The sequence below is a fragment of the Oncorhynchus masou genome, chromosome 13 (genome assembly GCF_036934945.1).
Source record: "Oncorhynchus masou masou isolate Uvic2021 chromosome 13, UVic_Omas_1.1, whole genome shotgun sequence".
In the NCBI taxonomy this organism is placed as follows: domain Eukaryota; kingdom Metazoa; phylum Chordata; class Actinopteri; order Salmoniformes; family Salmonidae; genus Oncorhynchus; species Oncorhynchus masou.
This window is the reverse complement of record NC_088224.1, coordinates 50,825,804-50,844,871: the sequence shown is the minus strand read 5'-3', so window position 1 is coordinate 50,844,871 and position 19,068 is coordinate 50,825,804. Positions and strand designations below refer to the sequence as shown.

Genomic DNA, 19,068 nt, shown 5'->3' with positions numbered 1-19,068 from the left:
CAGTTGATTAACTAAGACATTTACATACAAAAAGAAGAACATAAAAGATATATTCCCAAAACATCAAACCCACTCACAATAATTAAATACTTATAAACTAGCTCCAACTAACAAAGAGGATCACATTTGATACACACAATGAATAGCTCTGATTGAGTGACAAATATGCTGCTGCACAACAGACAACAAGAACGGAGACAATTGAGACAAACAAAACCGGGAACAAATGAAGGAGATCCATAGGTTTGCATCCCAAATAGCACCCTATTCCCTAGTGCACTACTTTTGACCAGGGCCGTATGTCTCTAATCGAGAGTAGGGCACTATATAAGGAGCATGGTACCATTTGGGTATCAGGAACCATCTAAATGATAACACAATGACTCAGTCTATATACGACAACGGACAAATGGTTGTATTCGTAAAGAACCGATGCCAAATCCCCTCTAACCACAATGACCCCTTGATTGATTTATATTTGTTTGTTTATTTATTCATCTCATTCGATTTTTTTGAAGTTGTCTTTTTTTTTTTATCTTTATGTTTTCATTTGTTCCTCCGAAACCCGGCCAGCCGCCCTGTGCCCAAAAGAAGAACAAGAAAAAACTAAAACAGCACCCCTTGAAAATGTAATATTCCTGTTTTTAATATTGAGGTCTATAAGATCAGGGCAGAGATGGGGTTCCTTGGCAATATGTTTATATACTTTATAAATATGAAAACAAACCCCTGCCTATCAGCGGTCGAGCCTCCGCACCCCTCTGCACCCCCGCCGAGTCTCTCATCTTATATAAAAAATAATGTTGTATATGGATATACTTTTATATATAATCGCAATATGGAACCGGAGTCTCTTTTACAATGTGCCATACTTCAGGCTGGCGCTAACAGCATTTTATGGGCCGGGAGCTGTTCATCTTCATGTCTCTAGCAGGCATGAGCACTGCATAATAATGTCGTTTCCTGCCCCCAAATGTTATTTCACAGACCCCGGCTCATTTCTCAAACTTCACCACTTTTACAATTTCCAAAACTTTTATTCCTTTCATTATTAGGAACAAGATTTCATTACGTATTTAGAATGTAAACAAGCCTGAGTAATGACACCCTCCATCTCCCTGGAATCCTTCCCACTGATGCCGACCTCCCCGCCACGCTGGCCTCATCTTGTGTGCGTGTGTGCACATGGACGCAGGCGCACACACACAGTGCTTGGGCCAAGATGGAACACAACAACATTAATTTAACTCCCCGAGAGCTTTTTTTTGTTTGTTTGTTTGTTTGTGTTTGTATGTGTGTGTGTGTGTGTGTGTGTGTGTGTGTGTGTGTGTCCCCTCCGATAAAGGAGGTGGGGGAAAGTTTTATACTCAACTCAAATAAATCATGTAGAAGAAAAATGAGCAAATGTGCAGGCTAACTCATCTTCTCCCCATCCAGAGAAAATGAAATTCACTGGAATACCTATCAAAACTGCAATCATCAAGAGATAATATCTTCTTTGGTCTATCTGCACTTTCCGATTTAATTTCCTCCATGCCCTTGACATCCACCGATACCATTAAGATGAAGCGCGTACAGTAAGAGAGTAGTTCTCACGTCTTGATATATGATGCCTCCCCGCTAAATGTAATATCATCATTTGGAAATTAATGCAATATTTCTTTTGTTCGCTTTTTTTTTTCACGGCGGTGTCCTCGAGCTAGCAGCACGCCGGAGCGAGTGGAAGACAGACAAATAGAAAAAGGGGGCAGAGGGGAGGGAGGTGGGGTGGGTGAATAGAAAAAGGGGGCAGAGGGGAGGGAGGTGGGGTGGGTGAATACTTTGGTTTCATGGCAGCCATTTCCCCAGTCAGAATGACATGCAATTACGTGTGGGCCGGCCCCCGATCAGGGGTCAGTGAAATTACTCCATCATTTAGCAGCGCAGTGGAGATGAGAGGATCCCCCCCCCTCTCTCCCCAGACATATCAAATATGATGCAATCATTAGTGTAATAAGCATGGAAATCTGTTTGCAGATTATCGTGCCATTTCTCTCCCCCTCTTATCTGACGAGTCGCTCGCTCGCTCTCTCTCTCTCTCTCCCCCGAGCTGTTTCCAACCTCTTTATCCACCACAATCAAATTACCTGCAAAAAAAGAGAGGGAATAGGAGAGGGGGGGGGGGCTGCCCATTGGATATATGGCAGTGTGGATAGGGGGTTTTCATTTCGGCAAAAGTCTGTCCTCCGTACTCTCTCCTCTGTGACCAGGAAGCCGGTAAGTGGTCAAGGAGTGTGTCAATTCGTTAGTAGGCAAACTGAAGACGTTCTCCCCTCCACGATAGTCTCCTTTTCGCGAGGAGGCACAAGTGCATCCTACCGCAGAAGAGTTCTGATATATGCCCCCCCCCCCCCCTTTGAATCAGCTGTTGTATCGGAGGAGAAAATCATGCACACGTTTAAAAACAATATACTAGTTTTACCTATAAAATGTCTTGCACATCTAACTTAATTCATTTTGAGCACCTCACACATTCATTATGGGATCCACCCCTGTAAAACGTCATTTGACTAACGACGGCGCGAGTGGAGGAGGACCGTCTCATTTCAAGCACGCGCATTTCCATCCACGTTCACCCTCCTTGCCGAGTCTCCTCGACTAACTGAGAACTTTTTCAAAAGGTGGCGAGAGAGGACGGAGGAGAGGACGCGGGAGGGGAGCAAACCTAAATTGATAAAAGGCCTGGGTCTGTCAGGCCACTATCCCGTTGCCTACTCCTCTCTATCCTCTCCATCCTCCTCTCCCCTCAACCCTTACATGCTGCTATCGTTTTACCCAACAGGAAAATAAATATCATGACATACTCAGGAACACTAGACATTAAGTTGCTCTTACACCTGTTTAGCAACACTGTAATTACTCTATAAATAATATAGTACTCATATTTATAACATACCAATAGCTTTCAATTACATGTGAAAGTGGAATGAGAAATTGCAATACAATGTTGTTACTGGAGTAATTTTGCATCATAAAATGTGTTACAAAGCCAAAACAAAGGATCACTACCCAGCAAACAGGGGATGTCCTAAGGACATTAGGCGACATTGCCATTAGGTTCCTTTGAGGGTTTCGGCAAGATGTTCTCACTGACATTATGAGAATTTTCTAAGAACATTAAAACATGACGTTAACCTCGGGACCATAAGAGGATGTTCAGTACAGGTCCCGGTTTTGGTCACGGAATAACGTTATAATAAGGTACTATGATGTCCATTGAGGAACGTTACAAAAAGGTTCCGATTTGGTTCTGATAGGACGTTATCCATAGGACATTCAATGACCACAAGGGGAAGTTTCATGATGGTCAAGGGGACACTCTCTTTGGGACCTTGTTTCTACTTCCCTGTAGGTACCCAGGACATCACTGAGGATCATGTCAGGACCTTTTGAGAAAAATCTCAGGACTTTCATTTTACTATTCCTTAGAAATTTGCGTGATGGTCCCAAGGGCAGTTCTCTGGGGGACCTTTGTCTTCTTCCTTGTAAGTTACCAGGACATCAATGAGGACAACGTCAGGATGTTTTCTAACACGTTCTCAGGATATTCATTTTACCAGTCATCAGGACGCCATGTGTTGGTCCCAGGTGTCCCAAACCATTTTAAGTGAAGTAATGAAATGGTATTGGGGTTTTAATGTAAGTAGAAGTGTTTAGTTAAAATTGTTTAAAAAATCTTTCATCAATGACAATATGATTACTTCACAATATGATCGCTTCATACTCGTCGCCAAACCCACTGGCTACAGGTTATCTACAAGTCTCTGCTAGGTAAAGCCCCGCCTTATCTCAGCTCACTGGTCACCATAGCAGCACCCACTCGTAGCTGGCTCTCCAGCAGGTATATCTCACTGGTCACCCCCAAAGCCAATTCCTCCTTTGGTCATCTTTCCTTCCAGTTCTCTGCTGCCCATGACTGGAACGAATTGCAAAAATCTCTGAAGCTGGAGACTCACATCTCCCTCACTAGCTTTAAGCACCAGCTGTCAGAGCAGTTTACAGATCACTGCACCTGTACTTAGCCTATCTGTAAACAGCCCATCTATCTACCTACCTCATCCCCATACTGGTATTTATTTATTTTGCTCCTTTGCACCCCAGTATCTCTACCTGCACATACCTGTACCCCTGTACACACCTAGCTCCATGTACCCCTGTACACACATAGCCCCATGTACCCCTGTACACACCTAGCCCCATGTACCCCTGTGCACACCTAGCCCCATGTACCCCTGTACACACCTAGCTCCATGTACCCCTGTGCACACCTAGCCCCATGCACCCCTGTGCACACCTAGCTCCATGTACCCCTGTGCACACCTAGCCCCATGTACCCCTGTGCACACCTAGCCCCATGTACCCCTGTACACACCTAGCTCCATGTACCCCTGTGCACACCTAGCCCCATGCACCCCTGTGCACACCTAGCTCCATGTACCCCTGTGCACACCTAGCCCCATGTACCCCTGTGCACACCTAGCCCCATGCACCCCTGTGCACACCTAGCCAACTGTACCCCTGTGCACACCTAGCCCCATGTACCCCTGTACACACCTAGCTCCATGTACCCCTGTGCACACCTAGCCCCATGCACCCCTGTGCACACCTAGCTCCATGTACCCCTGTGCACACCTAGCCCCATGCACCCCTGTGCACACCTAGCTCCATGTACCCCTGTGCACACCAAGCCCCATGTACCCCTGTGCACACCTAGCCCCATGCACCCCTGTGCACACCTAGCCACATGTACCCCTGTACACACCTAGCTCCATGTACCCCTGTGCACACCTAGCCCCATGCACCCCTGTGCACACCTAGCTCCATGTACCCCTGTGCACACCTAGCCCCATGCACCCCTGTGCACACCTAGCTCCATGTACCCCTGTGCACACCTAGCCCCATGTACCCCTGTACACACCGAGACCCATGTACCCCTGTACACACCTAGCCCCATGTACCCCTGTACAGGCACACCTGCTTGAGGACAGTACAGTCCTACTGTACACCAACCACGGATTCTACCTAAAACCACATATGACTTGATCCTACACCCCACACGAACATGTACACACACATACAAACAAGCTCTCGGCACACACATGCACACACACCTACACAGACAAACACTTACCCAAACCTACCCCAAATCCTCAACACCCCCTCCCCGGCCTGTGATTAACTGAGCTAACGGAACTAAGTGCTGATTGAAGCAGTAATCCTGATGAATCTGATGTTTTATGTATCGATTGATCTGACTCTTTTATCCACTTCTCCTCTTTAAGCAGCTGTGCATCTGGACTGACTAGCACCAGTCTGCTCTCTCCCAGGACTAGTACACAGAGCCACGCTGTGTGTGTGTGCCTGTCACCTGGGACTCAAGCCTCTGTGTGGGTGTGGGTGGTATGTTTGGATTTGGTTGGTGGTATGTACAGTAGGTGTGTGTGTGTGTGTGTGTGTGTGTGTGTGTGCTTGCGAGCGCACATACACACACACGCAAGTGTAAAAACAGAAATGAAGGTAGAGCACTGGGAGAAATTAACAGTGGCGTTCTTCTCTCCTCGTTCCTACTGATCACATTCCCTCAGACGAAATAACAACACAAACTCAACCAAGCAAATAAGACAAACCCCATACCACAGCGCTAATTGCGAACCTAATTATTGCACCGGCTGCGACTGGTGGCGTAATAAGCACGGCTCTGTCAAACACTGAGCATCTCTTCATCGCAAAGGAATCAAGACGCAAAGTAATTTGAACAAATATATTTTGTCTTCACTAAATAATATTAAAAACTGGAAATTAATTCTGAGTGGTGTGTATTGATAAACAATAACAGTGGGTGCTTTGACGGAAACAGACATAAATAAAATGTTACTTTATGTGACTAAACAAGCAATGTAATAGTGTAGAGAATCATTGTACCATCTAAACCGCTGTGAAATATATTTTCAATCACCTAAAATATTGTATTTTCTGCTCTTTTAAGCTGGTGCACAAAACCGAAAGTAAAAGACGCAAAAACCACATTTAAGAATGGGAAGCATAGAAATAGCGCACACAGAACAGATCTACCGGTTCTTAGACTTGCTTTCAATAAGAATGACACATCTATGTCGATTTGGTCAGGTCGCCCAAAAAAGCTTTACTATTGAACTTAGATAAATGCAATACGGGTGTCGGGTTATAGTGTCGGGTTATAGGCAAAAAAAGAACAGAAGAAAGAAAATATGTCCCTTTCATTGCCCTGGGCCATTGGGATTTCATACAACCAGAGGGAAAAGTACGACCAAGGACCTGATCGTGGACTCAGGAGGTTGAAAAGGTTTGGCATGGGCCCTCAAATTCTCAAACACCTCTACAGCTGTACCACTGAGAGCATATAGACTGGCTGCATCACTGCATAGTATGGCAATAGAGGGTGGTGCGGACAGCCCAGTACATCACTGGGGCCGAGCTACCTGCCACCCAGGACATCTATATCGGGCAGTTTGAAAGGAACGCCAGGAAAATCATTAAAGACTCCAACCACTCAAGCAAGCCATAGACTGTGCCCTCTGCTTCTGCACGGCAAGCGGTACGGGTGCATCAGGTCTGACACCAACAGGCTCCTGAACAGCTTCTATCCCCATAAGACTGCTAAATAGCTAACTATATAGCTAACAAAATGGCTACTCTGACTATCTGAGTTGACATTTGTATTTTACTCTTATTTTGGCACTGTCTCTATGCACACAGGGCCCTACACACTACCAACACATTCTCCAACACACATACAAACATTATTTGCTTACAGACACATAATATGCACATACATCTATATCAAATCAAATTTTATACCAACTCCATACACACCCACTCATATACAACGTACACTGCTGCTACTCTGTTTATCATATGCAGTAAAGTGCATTCGGAAAGTATTGAGACCACTTCACTTTTTCCACAATTTGTTACGTTAAAGCCTTATTCTAAAATTGATTAAATAAAACATTTTCCTAATCAATCGACACACAATACCCCATACTGACAAAGCGAAAACAGGTTTTTAGATTTTTTGGGGGGGCAAAAAAAACAACACATACCTTCTTTACATAAGTATTCAGACCCTTTGGTATGACACTCGAAATTGAGCTCAGGTGCATCCAGTTTCCATTGATCATCCTTCAGATGTTTCTACAACTTGATTGGAGTCCATCTGTGGTAAATTAAACTGATTGGACATGATTTGGAAAGGCACACAACTGTCTATATAATGTCCCACAGTTGACAGTCTATGTCACAGCAAAAACCAAGCAATGAGGTCAAAGGAATTGTCCGTAGAGCTCTGAGACAGGCGTGTGTTGAGGCACAGATATGGGAAAGGGTACCAAAACATTTCTGCAGAATTGAACGTCCCCAAAAACACGGCGGCCCCCATCATTCTTAAACTTAAGAAGTTTTGCACCACCAAGACATCCTAGAGCTGGCCGCGCAGCCAAACTGAACAATCGGAGGAGAAGGGCCTTGGTCAGCAGAATTGAACAAGAACCCGAAGGTCAGTCTGAAAGAGCTCCAGAGTTCCTTTGTGGAGATGGGAGAACCTTCCAGTGGGATAACCATCTCTGCAGCCCTCCACCAATCAGGCCGTTATGGTGCCCAGACAGAAACCACTCCTCAGTAAAAGGCACATGACAGACTGCTGGGAGTTTGCCAAAAGGCACCTAAAGGACTCTTAACATGATTCTCTGGTCTGATGAAACGAAGATTGAACTCCTTGGCCTGAATGCCATACGTCATGTCTGGTGAACACCAGGTACTGCTCATCACCTGGCCAATTCCATCCTTACGTTGAAGCATGGTGGTGGCAGCATCATGCTGTCGGGATGTTTTTCAGCGGCAGGGACTGGGACACTAGTCAGGAGAGGGAAAGATGAACGGAGCAAAGTACAGAGAGATCTTTGATGAAAGCCTGCTCCAGAGCGCTCAGGACCACAGACTGGGGGAAAGGTTAAACTTCTAACAGGACAACAACCTAAGCACACAGCCAAGACAACGCCGGAGTTGCTTCGGGACAAGTCTCTGAATGTCCTTGACTGGCCCAGCCAGAGCCTGGACTTGAACTCGATCTAACATCTCTGGAGAGACATGAAAATAGCTGTGCAGTGATGATCCCCATCCAACCTGACAGCGTTAGAGAGGATCTGCAGAGAGAATAATGGGAGAAACTCCCCAAATACAGGTGTGCCAAGCTTGTAGCATCATACCCAAGAAGACAAGGCTGTAATCTCTGCCAAGGGCGCTTCAACAAAGTACTGATTGTCTCCCGAGTGGCGCAGCGGTCTAAGGCACTGCATTGCAGTGCTTAAGGCGTCACTACAATCCCAGGCTGTGTCACGAGGCGGCGCACGATTGGCCTAGCGTCGTCTGAATTCTTGTGATATTTCAGTTTTTTATTTTTATTTGCAAAAATGTCTAATCACCTGTATTTGCTTTGTCATGATGGGGTATACTGTGTAGATTGGATGAGGGGGAAAAAATAAAAATGTAATCAATTTTAGAATAAGGCTGTAATGTAACAAAATGTGTAAAAAGTGGAGGGGTCTGAATACTTTCTGAACACACTGAATCCTGATGGCGAGTCACCTCTTCCCAATACATATCTACCTCTATCGATCCAGTATCCCTGCACATTCTAAATATAGTACTGGAACTGAACCTGTTGCGCTCTAGTGACTCCTGCAGGCGGGACGGTTGCCTGCAGGATCGCCAGTTGAACGGTGTTTCCTCCAACATGTTAAGAAGCGCAGCTTGGCGGGTCATACTTCGGAGGACGCATGACTCGACCTTCGCCTACCGAGCCTGTTGGGGAGTTGTAGCGATGACACAAGATCGTAATCTCGAAATTACAAATGACCCCCCCCCCAAAAAAAAAAAAAAACGCTTGTAAATTGAAAGGTGCTTAGACCAGAGTGGAAAAGTCCTTGTAACAGAGTGCTAAATTCCCTAGAACAGAGGGGGAAAGTCCTTAGATCAGAGGGGGAAATGGTTTATATCAAAGGGCAAAAGTCCTTGTAACAGAGTGCTAAATTCCCTAGAACAGAGGGGGAAAGTCCTATGACCAGAAGGAAAAAGTGAATGCATGTGCGTTGCAGCTTATTACCACTCCGTATACAACTTCCTGTCACTTCGCACATAAAAAAAAACTGATGACTGTTGGCGTTAAAACGGACGTACGTTCATCTTTTCGTTCATTGTGGAGAGTCTCTTCAGATTCACTCTAAAGCAGGGATGGGAAACTCCAGGACTCAGGGACAAGAGTGGTCTCACACCTATTCCCCGTCCCTAGCAAAACACAGCTGATTAAACTAATGTCATTCTAAACTGAAGATCGTGATTAGTTGATTATTGGAGTCAGGTGTGTTAGCTGGGGCTGGGTCAAAAGTGTGACACCAATCAGGTCCCAGAGGACTGGAGTTGCCAATCCCTGCTCTAAAGCAAGTGAACAAGGACGACACACATTCAAGATATGGCTTCCTATAGTGGTCCTCTAGCCCCAGCCCTTGCTAGACCTGGATGTGTTTTTGGCAGTGTTTAGAAGAAGATTGTGGTTGGTTTTGTGTACCATCTAAAGTCTCTCATAGGGCCTGATCAGAGTGGAGCCTCCATACATAGCCCAGAAGAAAATAAAGAGCTGAAGAAACAAGAGTTTAAAGGGATACTTTGGGATTTTGTCAAACAGGCCCTTTATCTACTTCCCCAGAGTCAGATGAACATGTGGATACCATTTTGATGTTTCTGCGTGCAGTGACTGGATGTCTATGGCTATCTTCTAGCATTTGACAAATACCTTTTAGAGAATTTATTGTATTACGTGTTAAACAAAATCTCTTTCTCTCAACAAAGGTATTCGTATAAAATAATCAAATGTTCCCATTTTTTTTTTTTGCATACAATATAGCTCAATATTTGTATGATTTATTTTATATAGTCTTTTTTGGTCATCTATATCGAGGGTGCCAATAATTTTGGACCAGACTGTATCTGGTCTTCTCTTACCAGTGATACATCTTGAGAGTGATAAACTGTTGTTTATGGGGGTACATTTACAGGGGGGTGCTAAAGGGTGGGGGGGTACAACACCAAACGCCCACCCCCACACCAGGGGGACAAGATTTTATTCACGGCCCTCTGTCCCGAATCGTAATCAGATACTTCCACACACCCCAGGTTTCCTGACGACTGGAGCGCAAATTACTGATGTGCATAAACACCCACCATAAATAAGCCACACACATTCAATATTCACATATTCAAATATCCCTCAGGAAATGGGAGTGAAATACAGCTGTACACATACAAACGGAGCACGTGTGTGTGTGTGTGTGTGATGTTTCGTGCCTTAAAAACCAGGCTCTGACATTAGGAAAACAACCTCTAACTGAATGTCAACAAAACAAAGGAGATGATCGTGGACTTCAGGAAACAGCAGAGGGAGCACACTTTTACAGATCGAAAGCATTCTGTCGGGCTGCATCACAGCCTGGTACGGCAACTGCACCGCCCTCAACCGCAAGGCTCTCCACAGGGTGGTGCGGTCTGCACAACGCATCACCGGGGGAAAACTATCTGCCCTCCAGGACACCTACAGCACCCGATGTCACAGAAAGGCCAAAAAGATCAAAGGACATTAACCACCCGAGCCACTGCCTGTTCACACCGCTACCATCCAGAAGGCGAGGTCAGTACAGGTGCATCAAAGCGAGGACCGAGAGACTGAAAAACAGCTTCTATCTCAAGGCCATCAGACTGGTAAACAGCAATCACTAACTCAGAGAGGCTGCTGCCTACATTGAGACCCAATCACTGGCCACTTTAATAAAGGGATCACTAGTCACTTTATACAATGCACTCTAAAATAATGGCACTTTAATAATGTTTACATATCGTACATTACTCATGTATATACAGTATTTTATACCATCTATTGCACCTTGCCTATGCCGCTCATCCATATACTTACATGTACATATTCTCATTCACCCTTTTAGATTTGTGTGTATTAAGTAGTTGTTGGGGAATTGTTAGATTACTTGTTTGATATTACTGTTAGATATTATTGTTATATATTACTGCACTGTCAGAACTTGAAGCACAAGCATTTCGCTACACTCGCATTAACATCTAACCATGTGTATGTGACAAATAAAATGTGATTTTATCGGATTTAAAAAGTAAACACAAACACTGTAGCATTGCTGTAATTTGTTCACACACAAACTTTTTGTATGGTCAACTCCAAACACACACACCCCATCCCACACCCAAATACATCCCTGTTTTCTTGGGGGTTAGGTCCAGTGCATCATGGCCTCTGACCTCTGGGTCAGGGTCAAGAGGGCGTCTGACTGACCGACTGCTCAAAGACATGCCCCCCCCTACACCTCTAAAGCCAGATTATCCTCCAGCGTCTGGGGCTGGACTGACGTCCCACTGTGCTCCTACTGTGGTCCCATTGTGGTCCCATTGTGGTCCCATTGTGGTCCCATTGTGGTCAATAAGCCGATAGAGCTCTTCAAAGTAATGCCGTCGTATGGGCAGCCACTCTGGTGGTCTAGCTTAAGATAAAAGATACAGTTGGTGTGTATCGTGCGTGCATGCGTGTGTGCACGTGTGTATATGTATGCCTCCGTGCATGCGCATGCGTGACGTAGCGTCGCCTCTTGAAAACAGAGAGACCAGTGAAGTCAATGCAGCCCCATCCAGCCATATAAGCAATGCAGCCCCATCCAACCAAGCCAACCAGAGACCTCGTCTTTACATTAGGAATATATAGCAAGCTACCTCCTGTTTACCTAAATGCAAAAGTGCCAACACAGAGGCTGCATCCCCAATTGACCCTATTCCCATTACAATGCCCTGCTTTGCACTGCTTTTGACTAGGGCCCATAGGGAATCCCTGGTCAAAAGCAGTGCACTATAAAGGGAATAAGGTGCCATTTGGGACACAGCCATATTGATTCCTGCTGTTTATGCATGTAATCTTCTTTTGAATAATTCACACAGTCCTTTGATAGAGTAGTAAATCAATTACTTTCTCCCTGCCTGCGCCCTCCAACCCCACCCACCCGCGCGTCCTTCTCTCAGCTACTCCTCCCGTTCCGTCAGAGGAGCGGGACTCATAACTTCTCACGTCAGAGGGTAGGAGGCAGAGGCGGGTGACGGAGGACAGAGGGCATTACCGATGAAGTCAACAAACTCTTGTTGAAGTTTTTACTCCACCACCCTCTCTAGTCTACACTCTGTTACATGGTATCAAGGTGTTGCCAACTGCTCTCTTGCTTCCTCTTTTCTTCTCCCTCTTTCTCTTATTCCTTCCCTCCCTCCATCCCACTCCCTCTCTGTCTCAAAGATCTCTCCCTCCATCCCACTCCCTCTCTGTCTCAAAGATCTCTCCCTCCATCCCACTCCCTCTCTGTCTCAAAGATCTCTCCCTCCATCCTTCCCTCCATCCCACTCCCTCTCTGTCTCAAAGATCTCTCCCTCCATCCCACTCCCTCTCTGTCTCAAAGATCTCTCCCTCCTTCCTTCTCTCTCAAGTGAGCTGGCATCCTCATCTGGTTGGGTGGACCATGAGGACAGAGGTAAGTGGATTCGAATCCGACCCACTTCCCTTCGGACTCCAAATGCTTCTACCTTTCCTGTCTCCTCTTCACGGTCCTATCTCATAAACCATTTAAATAATAATAATAATAATAATAATAAGGGAATATGTGAAATTGCACGACTTAATTTGGTGTAATTCGCAAAGCTGCTAAAGGTTGTTTGCTTCCCAAGATCACCTGTAAATCAGAAAATCTAACTTTGTGGTCCAGGATGTCGTTGAGAACAAAAACATTAGCGTTTCATCTGGTTCCCTAAAAGAAGCGGTGGTGGATTAGTATGCAGGGAGCATGGCTACGCTAGGCTAAGGGAGGTGACTCTGAACTGTCTCTACATCAAGAGTGCCATCACCCCCTTTGACCTCTCTCTATTATTCATCCCTTTATCCCAAGGAAAAGCGCGAGAAAAAAAGGCACCTGGAATCTGCTGTTCGTTCCCACCCAAAAAGGAGGAGAGGAAAATCTTTTCACTTTGTTGCATGGCACTCTGACCCCGGTATTACAGAGAGAACAGAAGAATCTGGGAGATGTTGGACATAACATTTTCAGAACCGTCCCTGGGGTCTTTTCAGGGGGCCCAAGTGATGTGCTGAAGCGGCCCCGAGTATAGACTTCATATGTGTGTGTGTGTGTGTGTGTGTGTGTGTGTGTGTGTGTGTGTGTGTGTGTGTGTGTGTGTGTGTGTGTGTGAGTGTGTGTGTGTGAGAGAGAGAGCCGAGCTACAGTACCAGTCAAAAATGAGATTAATTCCAGGGTTTTTCTTTATTTTTTATATTTTCTACATTGTTGAATAATAATGAAGGCATCAAAACGATGAAATATTATATTATATGGAATCATGTAAAAACCAAAAAAGTGTTAATCAAAACAAAATATATTTTAGATTCTTCAAAGCAGCTACCCTTTGCCTTGATGACAACTTTGCACACTCTTGGCATTCTCTCAACCAGCTTCATGAGGAATGTTTTTCCAACAGTCTTGAAGGAGTTCCCACACATGCTAAGCACTTGTTGGCTGCTTTTCCTTCACTCTGCGGTCCAACTCATCCCAAACCATCTCAATTGTGTTGAGGTCGGGTGATTGTTTAGGCCAGGTCATCTGATGCATCACTCCATCACTCTCCTTCTTGGTCAAATAGCCCTTACACACCCTGGAGGGGTGTTGAGTCATTGTCTTGTTGGAAAAAAAATGATAGTCCCACTAAGCGCCAACTAGATGGGATGGCATATCGCTGCAGAATGCTGTGGTAGCCATGCTGATTAAGTGTGCCTTGAATTCTAAATAAATCATCAAAGCACCCCCAGCAAGGCACCCAAACACCATCACACCTCCTCCTCCATGCTTCACGGTGGGAACCACACACGCAGAGATAATCCGTCTCACAAAGACGGAACAAAAAATCTCAAATTTGTACCCGTCAGACCAAAGGACAGATTTCTACTGGTCTAATGTCCATTGCTCGTATTTCTTGGCTCAAGCCAGTCTCTTCTTCTTATTGGTGTCCTTTAGTAGTGGTGTCTTTGCAGCAATTCGACCATGAAGGTCTGATTCAAGCAGTCTCCTCTGAACAGTTGATGTTGAGATGTGTCTGTTACTTGAACTCTGTGAAACATTTATTTGGACTGCAATGTCGGAGGCTGGTAACTCTAATGAACTTCTGCAGCAGAGGTAACTCTGGGTCTTCCTTTCCTGTGGCGGTCCTCATGAGAGCCAGTTTCATCATACCAATTTGTTGTACTATTTTTTATTTAACCTTAATTTAACTAGGCAAGTCAGTTAAGAACAAATTCTAATTTACAATGACGGCCTACCGAGGAACAGTGGGTTAACTGCCTTGTTCAGGGGCAGAACAACAGATTTTTACCTTGTCAGCTCGGGGTTCGATCCAGCAACCATTCGGTTACTGGCCCAATGCTCTAACCACAAGCCTACCTGCCGCCACGATTGATGGTTTTTGCAACTGCACTTGAAAAAACTTTCAAAGTTATTGAAAATGTCAGGATATACTGACCCTCATGTCTTAAAGTAATAATGGACTGTCATTTCTCTTTACTTATTTGAGCTGTTCTTGCCATAATATGGACTTGGTCTTTTACCAAAAATTCTGTATACCACCCCTACCTAGTCACAACATAACTGATTGGTTCAAACGCATTAAGAAGGAAAGAAATTCCACAAATTAACTTTTAAAAACACACACCTGTTAATTGAAATGCATTCCAGGTGACTACCTCATGATGGTGGTTGAGAGAATGCCAAGAATGTGCAGAGCTGTCATCAAGGAAAAGGGTGGCTACTTTGAATCATCTGAAATATAAAATATATTTTGATTTGTTTAACACTTTTTTGGTGACTCCATTTGTGTTATTTCATAGTGTTGATGTTTTCACTATTATTCTACAATGTAGAAAATAGTAAAAATAGAGAAAAACCCTGAAATGAGTAAGTGTCTAAATTTTTGTAAATGTGCCTCATCAAGTCATCACCACGTCAGAGGGCGCAAGAATCTGCAGCCTCTCTCTCCTCGTGCACACATTTCATCCCCACATCAAAAAGTAATTGAAAACATAACAAAAAGACTAAAGGAGACAGAAAAAAGACAGAGGATGGGGATGGGGGGCAACATCCCAGAGCCAGGGAAAATCAGAGAGGGGGAAGAGTAAATGAAATAGTAAGTGCCCAATTGATAAAAAAATCGACCAGAAGTCCTGCGGGAGTGACGTATTCAAAGCCCATTCTGGCGCATGTTCATTTGGGATGCAGATATCAAAGATGGTGAACGGGATAGTGGTGAGGGAGGAGGAATGAGAACGTACCAGATGTTCTCATGCTGCTTTGATGCTGGCACTGTCCCTGCAACACAAGAACACATTTCCTCCTCGTTAAATAAAGTGTGAGCTACGACTCCTTAAATAAACAATGGTCCGCACAAAAGTCACAAGACACACACACACACACACACAGAGCGAGAAAGAGTCACACAGACAACACACACACCTCACTGCATTCGCTTAATCCTCTCTCCATCCCGGGAATAACCTTTATAATAGCTGTTTATCAAGGGGTGTTGTTCATTTGGTGTTTCAAAGGGAGAAGCATTTCTGAAGAGGCCTGGCCTTCCTCTTTCAGAGCCGGATGATGATACCGTTATGAAACCCGTCGGTCCGTCCCGTCCGTCCGTCCGCCTGTCCCGGTCCATCCGGTCGGTCCATCCGGTCGGTCGGTCGTCCCGTCTGTCCCGTCCCGTCCGTCTGTGTATTCTGAAGGTATAGTAATTGGTGTACAAGATAATGTTGGTTACAGCTAACCTAAATTCGGCTACTTGACTTCCATTAAATAGTTCCTTTCCCCTGATGCCATCTGTTTGTGAGCATTTACAGTGAAGGTACAGCAAACATATTTTACATTTAGGCTACATTTGAATCATTTAGCAGACGCTACTCTCCAGAGCGACTTCAGTGCAATCGATTTAAGACAGCTATGTGAGACAACCACATATCGCAGTCACAAGTAAGAACTTTCCTCAATAAAGCAGCAAAATCAGTGCTAGTAGGACAAGTGCACAAGAAAGGCAAGTACAAGTTAGAAAACACCCTGCATCCAGTCAGAGAGGAAGAGTTGAAGGGAGAGGTTTCAAAATCTGTCCACAAAGTGAGGAATTTTTGTATGGTCAATGAGAGTGTCGAATTTGATCCAGTTCACCCAGTGCCACTCCCAGTTCACTATCCATCTTACTGGGATGCACTGAAGAATGCAGCTTGTGTTCCAAAATGGCACCCTATTCCCTTTAAAGTGCACTACTGTTGATTGGATCCCTACGGCTTTCCCTATGGGCCCTAGACAAAAGTAGTGCACTATAAAGGGATAAGGGTGCCATTTGGGATGCATTCATAGGCTACGTGATCAAAATTGGTCTTGATTGCATCAAAAACGGGCTTTGCTTAATCAAAAGAGAATAAGAACATACACACAGAAAAGGAATTGGCTTAATTGTTAACCTTACACAGACAGACAGGCTGATGATATGTATGTATGTATGTATGTATGTGTGTGTGTGAGTGTGTGTGTGTTTGTGTTGCACTGACGTTTCCTGAACTTTGACTTGCTAATAACCCTACAAACTACAGAGAGGGAAACGGTGTGCTAATCACCAAGGAATAATTCATAAAACATGTATGTATTATTATGATCAGTGTAGCAGCATCCACAGAATGGAGAAAGGAGGAAGGGGGGTGGGGTGGGGGGGGGGGGGGGGTAGTCGGTTTAAAAGAGCAAATTGGCAGTAAATAATAGATGCTTTTTTGGCACATTTCAAAATTGTTGCAGAGGAAATCAAAAGATAAAGAGAAAGCAAACAGTTCCCCCTTCCCTCTCCTCCCCCGCATTGCCCCCCTCTCTCCTGACAACCCATACGCTGACCATGGCAGGCCTTTCGGTTTGTGTGTGTGTGTGTGTGTGTGTGTGTGTGTGTGTGTGTGTGTGTGTGTGCATGTGTGTGAGAGAGAAATAGAGAGAGAGACAGAGAGTACACAGTGGAAGAATACATGACCACTGTGACTGACTCAAACTTAAGGAAAGCTTTGACTATGTACAGACTCAGCGAGCATAGCCTTGCTATTGAGAAAGACCGCCGTCATGTTTACTGTTCATTTTTTGTATTGTTGATTTCACTTTTGTTTATGATCTATTTAACTTGCTTTGACAACGTAAACATATGTTTCCCATGCCAATAAAGCTCTTAAATTGAATTGAGAGAAAAAGAAGCGAGAGACAGGGAGACAGAGAGAGGCTTATCGACAGACTTCAGCCCCTAATGTAGCCAGCAGCATCACAGTGTAAATCTACACCATCTCTAAAATTACCACTTGCCGCCTTGGCATAGAAACTCAATTAAATCTCTCCTCTCTCTCTCTCTCTCTCTGCCAGCCTGTTGCCCCTCCTCCCCCATATATCTGTCCCTAACCCCCTTTCTCCTAATTGTCACAATGGTACCCCGATACCACCCCCACCCTCCATAAATCCATCCCCAGCCCAAAACAAAAGAGAGTTGCTAATGGCAGCGCATTTCAGAGGAACCCTTTTGACTGCTGCACTCCTGGGTGTAAGGGCAAGACTCAACAGCACCAAGTGGCCCAAAGCTAATCTGCGATTTCCCATCTCCGCCACAACAAAAAGACAAAGCGAGGAATTGAGTCAAGTTGTTCATTACCGCATCAATCACTGGGTGAGTCTGTATGTGACCACTTAAGAAAAAAAATGTAATCTAGTTTTAATTACATTACATTGTCCATAACACACCACCCGCATTTATTATACATGAGCTGCCGGAGAGGAAAGAAACAGGGAGACATTTGTTACCGCGGCGACAGCGCGCTGTTATCTAACGAAGCGCAATTAGCGGGAAACAATTTCACATGGAGCTGGAGCAAGAGCTGGGGCTGCAGTCAAATCATGCTCCCTCACTCTCTTTCGATTTGTGCTCTCGCCTCGCTCTCTCTTCCCCCCCTCCCCCATACCTCTCTCTGTCTATCTATCTATCTACTGTATCTCTCTAGGCACTCTCTCCCTCTCCCTCCCCCTCAATGGCTAGTCCTGTCATGACTTCATCAATAACCCCCGACCCCTCCGGTCCCCTATCCAGCCCTGTCTGTCCATCCCAGGACCGAAGGGACAGCTCATTCCATTAGAGGCCTCTAGGCCACAGGGACACACAAGACAGGAGGACCATGTTATTGGCAAATGAATACAGAACAAGCAGCACACAGAGAGAGGAGGACTCACAAAGGCCCCTTTAACACTCGCTCCTCTCTTTTTCTAAAACATCATATTCTCTCCCTCTCTTATCAGGTCTTCAGGGACTCCTGCTCTTTTTCCCTTTCCTTCCCTCGCCAGTCTGTCCGTCCACCCCTCTCTCGCTCCCTCTGCCTTCAACATTGATTTCTGAATTAGGCCTGCGATATTAAATAATTAATATACTTGCCATGATTGATGTTTTGCATTAGCCCAATATTAGGTTATCAATCAACATCCACTTGGTTTAATGTAATAATATTGAAAAAGTGTCAGGGGCTGTTCATCCAATTTGTATTTGAGGCAGTGCAGATAGTAATGTCGGTGTAACACAAGGCCGCCGAGATGGAAGTGGCTGGTTCGACATCCATAGGGGGCAGATTAGAGGGGGAGAAAAAGAGGGAGGGAGAGAGGGAGAGATAGTGGGAAGAAAGAGACAGACGAGGAGGAGAGGGAAAGGGAGACAGAGAGGAGAGAGAGAAAAAAATCAAGAGAGTGAGAAAGACAGAGGGGGGGGTAGGAGTTGGCACTATGGACTCCACCCCGCACAAACTCTGACTGTCTCTAATGTTTAATAGTGGCTTGTTGAATGCTCTTTTAT

At 45.0% G+C, this 19,068-nt stretch overlaps 1 long non-coding RNA gene across 5 annotated transcripts in view; it reads right to left on the bottom strand.

The window, feature by feature from the left end:
• Window positions 1-19,068, bottom strand: part of LOC135552513 (uncharacterized) — a 184,374-nt gene that overhangs the window by 78,593 nt on the left and 86,713 nt on the right. For 2 of the 5 annotated variants that reach the window (XR_010457466.1, XR_010457464.1), the window contains exons 5-6: window positions 15,675-15,937; window positions 15,494-15,530 (exon numbers count right to left, since the gene is read on the bottom strand). This is a non-coding gene — a long non-coding RNA (uncharacterized LOC135552513). Of the gene's footprint in view, window positions 1-14,877; window positions 14,985-15,493; window positions 15,531-15,674; window positions 15,938-19,068 lie in introns of all 5 variants that reach the window. The other 3 variants (XR_010457465.1, XR_010457468.1, XR_010457467.1) reach the window with 3 other exon arrangements.